Consider the following 5,862-nt stretch of genomic DNA (forward strand, 5'->3'; position numbering starts at 1 on the left):
ATTCCTAATTTTCTCTTCTCAATACGTGTAATTGCGTTGTTAACACTGAAAGTGCATAATACTAAGCCTATATTTTACTTATAAACATTTCATTTCATTAACGGCAGTATGCTGGTACATATTTGACAGTTCTGATGACACAGACAGAGGGTCGTGTCAGATTTATGAAATCTTTCTTTTTGCTTTTTTGGTTAAATCTTGGTTACATGAGGGTCTACAATTAAACTGATCCTGATGACAACATCGATACTATCTTTGGTGAGTCATTTATGTCTCAGTGAATTATATTTTTGTCGAAGGAATTAAGCTTATGGTCACCAGAATAATTACTCCATCCTATCTGATAAGTTTTACTAAAACTATCTCCATCACGTAGAATAATTTACAGGCTGTGGCGTATGGCGGTTTCACTCCCAGCGTTTTTTGTTAACAAACGGTAAAATTCTGCAAATGATCTCAAACATAATAGAAGGAAATCACAGAACATTGCAACCAGCGTAACATGCATTTTGCACAACAGCATACAGGAAAGGCATAGTGTCTCTTTAACCGATAAAAGAGCGGCACAGTTTCATTGTAAGTGGCACACAGATTGATAGTCGAGAACTAAGTCTCGTGATTTTTTTGCACTTTCACGAAAGAACTGCAGGCTTTTGCGGCAATCAGCGACGGTCTATCAGCAATGACGTCACAGTTGACCGTGAGACCTGTGTATCAGAAGCTGTGGGCTCAACCCCGTGAAGTCTTCTGCACGCCTGGCTATCGAGAGCTGAATGAGACGTCGGACTGCCTGGTTATGTCGTTCGTCTCGCCCTCAATCGAACATTTTTAATGGGCTTAAGTTCTCCATTCATCGAATTCTATTCCAGTATCGAAAGTGCTCTGATGCAACAGAAAGAAGTTGAAGCACGTTTTATTATGTTACACGTTACAAGGGAAATGATCACCATTGTAGAACATTTTATAGCGCCTTTCTTTTTTCTTGCAGAATAATTGTCTTGCTCGTTCGAAACGCGTCAGTTATAGTGCTTCTGGATTGTGAACGGATTAACATATTGATATTTCAATGAAATTCTGTATCCAGAATGAGATATTCACTCTGCAGCGGAGTGTGTGCTGATATGAAACTTCCTGGCAGATTAAAACTGTGTGCCCGACCGAGATTCGAACTCGGGACCTTTGCCTTTCGCGGGCAAGTGCTCTACCAACTGAGCTACCGAAGCACGACTCACGCCCGGTACTCACAGCTTTACTTCTGCCAGTACCTCGTCTCCTACCTTCCAAACTTTACAGAAGCTCTTCTGCGAACCTTGCAGAACTAGCACTCCTGAAAGAAAGGATATTGCGGAGACATGGCTTAGCCACAGCCTGGGGGATGTTTCCAGAATGAGATATTCACTCTGCAGCGGAGTGTGCGCTGATATGAAACTTCCTGGCAGATTAAAACTGTGTGCCCGACCGAGATTCGAACTCGGGACCTTTGCCTTTCGCGGGCAAGTGCTCTACCAACTGAGCTACCGAAGCACGACTCACGCCCGGTACTCACAGCTTTACTTCTGCCAGTACCTCGTCTCCTACCTTCCAAACTTTACAGAAGCTCTTCTGCGAACCTTGCAGAACTAGCACTCCTGAAAGAAAGGATATTGCGGAGACATGGCTTAGCCACAGCCTGGGGGATGTTTCCAGAATGAGATATTCACTCTGCAGCGGAGTGTGCGCTGATATGAAACTTCCTGGCAGATTAAAACTGTGTGCCCGACCGAGATTCGAACTCGGGACCTTTGCCTTTCGCGGGCAAGTGCTCTACCAACTGAGCTACCGAAGCACGACTCACGCCCGGTACTCACAGCTTTACTTCTGCCAGTACCTCGTCTCCTACCTTCCAAACTTTACAGAAGCTCTTCTGCGAACCTTGCAGAACTAGCACTCCTGAAAGAAAGGATATTGCGGAGACATGGCTTAGCCACAGCCTGGGGGATGTTTCCAGAATGAGATATTCACTCTGCAGCGGAGTGTGCGCTGATATGAAACTTCCTGGCAGATTAAAACTGTGTGCCCGACCGAGATTCGAACTCGGGACCTTTGCCTTTCGCGGGCAAGTGCTCTACCAACTGAGCTACCGAAGCACGACTCACGCCCGGTACTCACAGCTTTACTTCTGCCAGTACCTCGTCTCCTACCTTCCAAACTTTACAGAAGCTCTTCTGCGAACCTTGCAGAACTAGCACTCCTGAAAGAAAGGATATTGCGGAGACATGGCTTAGCCACAGCCTGGGGGATGTTTCCAGAATGAGATATTCACTCTGCAGCGGAGTGTGCGCTGATATGAAACTTCCTGGCAGATTAAAACTGTGTGCCCGACCGAGATTCGAACTCGGGACCTTTGCCTTTCGCGGGCAAGTGCTCTACCAACTGAGCTACCGAAGCACGACTCACGCCCGGTACTCACAGCTTTACTTCTGCCAGTACCTCGTCTCCTACCTTCCAAACTTTACAGAAGCTCTTCTGCGAACCTTGCAGAACTAGCACTCCTGAAAGAAAGGATATTGCGGAGACATGGCTTAGCCACAGCCTGGGGGATGTTTCCAGAATGAGATATTCACTCTGCAGCGGAGTGTGCGCTGATATGAAACTTCCTGGCAGATTAAAACTGTGTGCCCGACCGAGATTCGAACTCGGGACCTTTGCCTTTCGCGGGCAAGTGCTCTACCAACTGAGCTACCGAAGCACGACTCACGCCCGGTACTCACAGCTTTACTTCTGCCAGTACCTCGTCTCCTACCTTCCAAACTTTACAGAAGCTCTTCTGCGAACTTTGCAGAACTAGCACTCCTGAAAGAAAGGATATTGCGGAGACATGGCTTAGCCACAGCCTGGGGGATGTTTCCAGAATGAGATATTCACTCTGCAGCGGAGTGTGCGCTGATATGAAACTTCCTGGCAGATTAAAACTGTGTGCCCGACCGAGATTCGAACTCGGGACCTTTGCCATTCGCGGGCAAGTGCTCTACCAACTGAGCTACCGAAGCACGACTCACGCCCGGTACTCACAGCTTTACTTCTGCCAGTACCTCGTCTCCTACCTTCCAAACTTTACAGAAGCTCTTCTGCGAACCTTGCAGAACTAGCACTCCTGAAAGAAAGGATATTGCGGAGACATGGCTTAGCCACAGCCTGGGGGATGTTTCCAGAATGAGATATTCACTCTGCAGCGGAGTGTGCGCTGATATGAAACTTCCTGGCAGATTAAAACTGTGTGCCCGACCGAGATTCGAACTCGGGACCTTTGCCTTTCGCGGGCAAGTGCTCTACCAACTGAGCTACCGAAGCACGACTCACGCCCGGTACTCACAGCTTTACTTCTGCCAGTACCTCGTCTCCTACCTTCCAAACTTTACAGAAGCTCTTCTGCGAACCTTGCAGAACTAGCACTCCTGAAAGAAAGGATATTGCGGAGACATGGCTTAGCCACAGCCTGGGGGATGTTTCCAGAATGAGATATTCACTCTGCAGCGGAGTGTGCGCTGATATGAAACTTCCTGGCAGGTTAAAACTGTGTGCCCGACCGAGATTCGAACTCGGGACCTTTGCCTTTCGCGGGCAAGTGCTCTACCAACTGAGCTACCGAAGCACGACTCACGCCCGGTACTCACAGCTTTACTTCTGCCAGTACCTCGTCTCCTACCTTCCAAACTTTACAGAAGCTCTTCTGCGAACCTTGCAGAACTAGCACTCCTGAAAGAAAGGATATTGCGGAGACATGGCTTAGCCACAGCCTGGGGGATGTTTCCAGAATGAGATATTCACTCTGCAGCGGAGTGTGCGCTGACATGAAACTTCCTGGCAGATTAAAACTGTGTGCCCGACCGAGATTCGAACTCGGGACCTTTGCCTTTCGCGGGCAAGTGCTCTACCAACTGAGCTACTGAAGCACGACTCACGCCCGGTACTCACAGCTTTACTTCTGCCAGTACCTCGTCTCCTACCTTCCAAACTTTACAGAAGCTCTTCTGCGAACCTTGCAGAACTAGCACTCCTGAAAGAAAGGATATTGCGGAGACATGGCTTAGCCACAGCCTGGGGGATGTTTCCAGAATGAGATATTCACTCTGCAGCGGAGTGTGCGCTGATATGAAACTTCCTGGCAGATTAAAACTGTGTGCCCGACCGAGATTCGAACTCGGGACCTTTGCCTTTCGCGGGCAAGTGCTCTACCAACTGAGCTACCGAAGCACGACTCACGCCCGGTACTCACAGCTTTACTTCTGCCAGTACCTCGTCTCCTACCTTCCAAACTTTACAGAAGCTCTTCTGCGAACCTTGCAGAACTAGCACTCCTGAAAGAAAGGATATTGTGGAGACATGGCTTAGCCACAGCCTGGGGGATGTTTCCAGAATGAGATATTCACTCTGCAGCGGAGTGTGCGCTGATATGAAACTTCCTGGCAGATTAAATCTGTGTGCCCGACCGAGATTCGAACTCGGGACCTTTGCCTTTCGCGGGCAAGTGCTCTACCAACTGAGCTACCGAAGCACGACTCACGCCCGGTACTCACAGCTTTACTTCTGCCAGTACCTCGTCTCCTACCTTCCAAACTTTACAGAAGCTCTTCTGCGAACCTTGCAGAACTAGCACTCCTGAAAGAAAGGATATTGCGGAGACATGGCTTAGCCACAGCCTGGGGGATGTTTCCAGAATGAGATATTCACTCTGCAGCGGAGTGTGCGCTGATATGAAACTTCCTGGCAGATTAAAACTGTGTGCCCGACCGAGATTCGAACTCGGGACCTTTGCCTTTCGCGGGCAAGTGCTCTACCAACTGAGCTACCGAAGCACGACTCACGCCCGGTACTCAGAGCTTTACTTCTGCCAGTACCTCGTCTCCTACCTTCCAAACTTTACAGGAGTGCTAGTTCTGCAAGGTTCGCAGAAGAGCTTCTGTAAAGTTTGGAAGGTAGGAGACGAGGTACTGGCAGAAGTAAAGCTGTGAGTACCGGGCGTGAGTTGTGCTTCGTTAGCTCAGTTGGTAGAGCACTTGCCCGCGAAAGGCAAAGGTCCCGAGTTCGAATCTCGGTCGGGCACACAGTTTTAATCTGCCAGGAAGTTTCAAACTCTGTATGTTGAACACGATTACCTAATTTTAAATAATGTTCACAACACTGCATTCAAATCCTCGAGTGTCCTCATTCATCCGACATAATATGAATCGTCTCATAAGCAAGACAGCCTACTCCGTAGATCTATGTTAACAATACAACACATACACCGCAAATGCTTGACCCATGTTACGAGTAGTGGTGGGCAGGAAATCGCGTATGTTAGAAATCACAGTGACTGAGAAGTCACAGATATCACAGTAGCAACTTTACAGAATCTAACTGCGATTTCAGTCACAGTTAGCAGTCGCAAATAGTATTTCACATTCAAAGACGTGAGCCATCTATTGGTCGAATTTAGCACTGCTTTCTGCGATTTCACTGACAAGTCGCAACTAAGAGTCGCAAGTAGCAACTAAAAAGCGCGGTTAACAGTGGCATCTGTTGTCCGAAGTTCGTACTACGTCCATCTCTGCGGTACGCTATGGAGTCTAACTGCGATTTCCGTGACAAGTCGCAACTAAGAGTCGCAAGTAGCAACTAGAAAGCGCGGTTAACAGTGCCATCTGTGGGTCAAAGTTCGTACTACGCCCATCTCTGCGGTACGCTATGGAGTCTAACTGCGATTTCCGTGACAAGTCGCAACTAAGAGTCGCAAGTAGCAACTAAAAAGCGCAGTTAGCACTGCCATCTGTTGAGCAAAGTTCATACTACGCTATTCGCTACCGAGTCAAACTGCGATTTCTGTGACAAATCGCAACTAAG

General features: G+C 48.2%; 11 non-coding genes across 11 annotated transcripts; all 11 read right to left on the minus strand.

The window, feature by feature from the left end:
* Positions 1 to 1,149: 1,149 nt before the first annotated feature.
* Positions 1,150 to 1,224, minus strand: Trnas-cga. The gene has a single exon. It is a non-coding gene; the product is annotated as a tRNA-Ser (tRNA).
* Positions 1,225 to 1,450: 226 nt separating this feature from the next.
* Positions 1,451 to 1,525, minus strand: Trnas-cga. The gene has a single exon. It is a non-coding gene; the product is annotated as a tRNA-Ser (tRNA).
* Positions 1,526 to 1,751: 226 nt separating this feature from the next.
* On the minus strand, positions 1,752 to 1,826 carry Trnas-cga. Its single transcript has one exon. It is a non-coding gene; the product is annotated as a tRNA-Ser (tRNA).
* Positions 1,827 to 2,052: 226 nt separating this feature from the next.
* Trnas-cga lies at positions 2,053 to 2,127 on the minus strand. The gene has a single exon. It is a non-coding gene; the product is annotated as a tRNA-Ser (tRNA).
* Positions 2,128 to 2,353: 226 nt separating this feature from the next.
* Trnas-cga lies at positions 2,354 to 2,428 on the minus strand. The gene has a single exon. It is a non-coding gene; the product is annotated as a tRNA-Ser (tRNA).
* Positions 2,429 to 2,654: 226 nt separating this feature from the next.
* On the minus strand, positions 2,655 to 2,729 carry Trnas-cga. The gene has a single exon. It is a non-coding gene; the product is annotated as a tRNA-Ser (tRNA).
* Positions 2,730 to 3,256: 527 nt separating this feature from the next.
* Trnas-cga lies at positions 3,257 to 3,331 on the minus strand. Its single transcript has one exon. It is a non-coding gene; the product is annotated as a tRNA-Ser (tRNA).
* Positions 3,332 to 3,557: 226 nt separating this feature from the next.
* On the minus strand, positions 3,558 to 3,632 carry Trnas-cga. Its single transcript has one exon. It is a non-coding gene; the product is annotated as a tRNA-Ser (tRNA).
* A 527-nt stretch (positions 3,633 to 4,159) lies between these two features.
* Positions 4,160 to 4,234, minus strand: Trnas-cga. The gene has a single exon. It is a non-coding gene; the product is annotated as a tRNA-Ser (tRNA).
* Positions 4,235 to 4,460: 226 nt separating this feature from the next.
* Trnas-cga lies at positions 4,461 to 4,535 on the minus strand. The gene has a single exon. It is a non-coding gene; the product is annotated as a tRNA-Ser (tRNA).
* A 226-nt stretch (positions 4,536 to 4,761) lies between these two features.
* Trnas-cga lies at positions 4,762 to 4,836 on the minus strand. Its single transcript has one exon. It is a non-coding gene; the product is annotated as a tRNA-Ser (tRNA).
* Positions 4,837 to 5,862: the final 1,026 nt, after the last annotated feature.

The sequence above is a fragment of the Schistocerca americana genome, chromosome 11 (assembly GCF_021461395.2).
Source record: "Schistocerca americana isolate TAMUIC-IGC-003095 chromosome 11, iqSchAmer2.1, whole genome shotgun sequence".
Taxonomy (NCBI): Eukaryota; Metazoa; Arthropoda; class Insecta; order Orthoptera; family Acrididae; genus Schistocerca; species Schistocerca americana.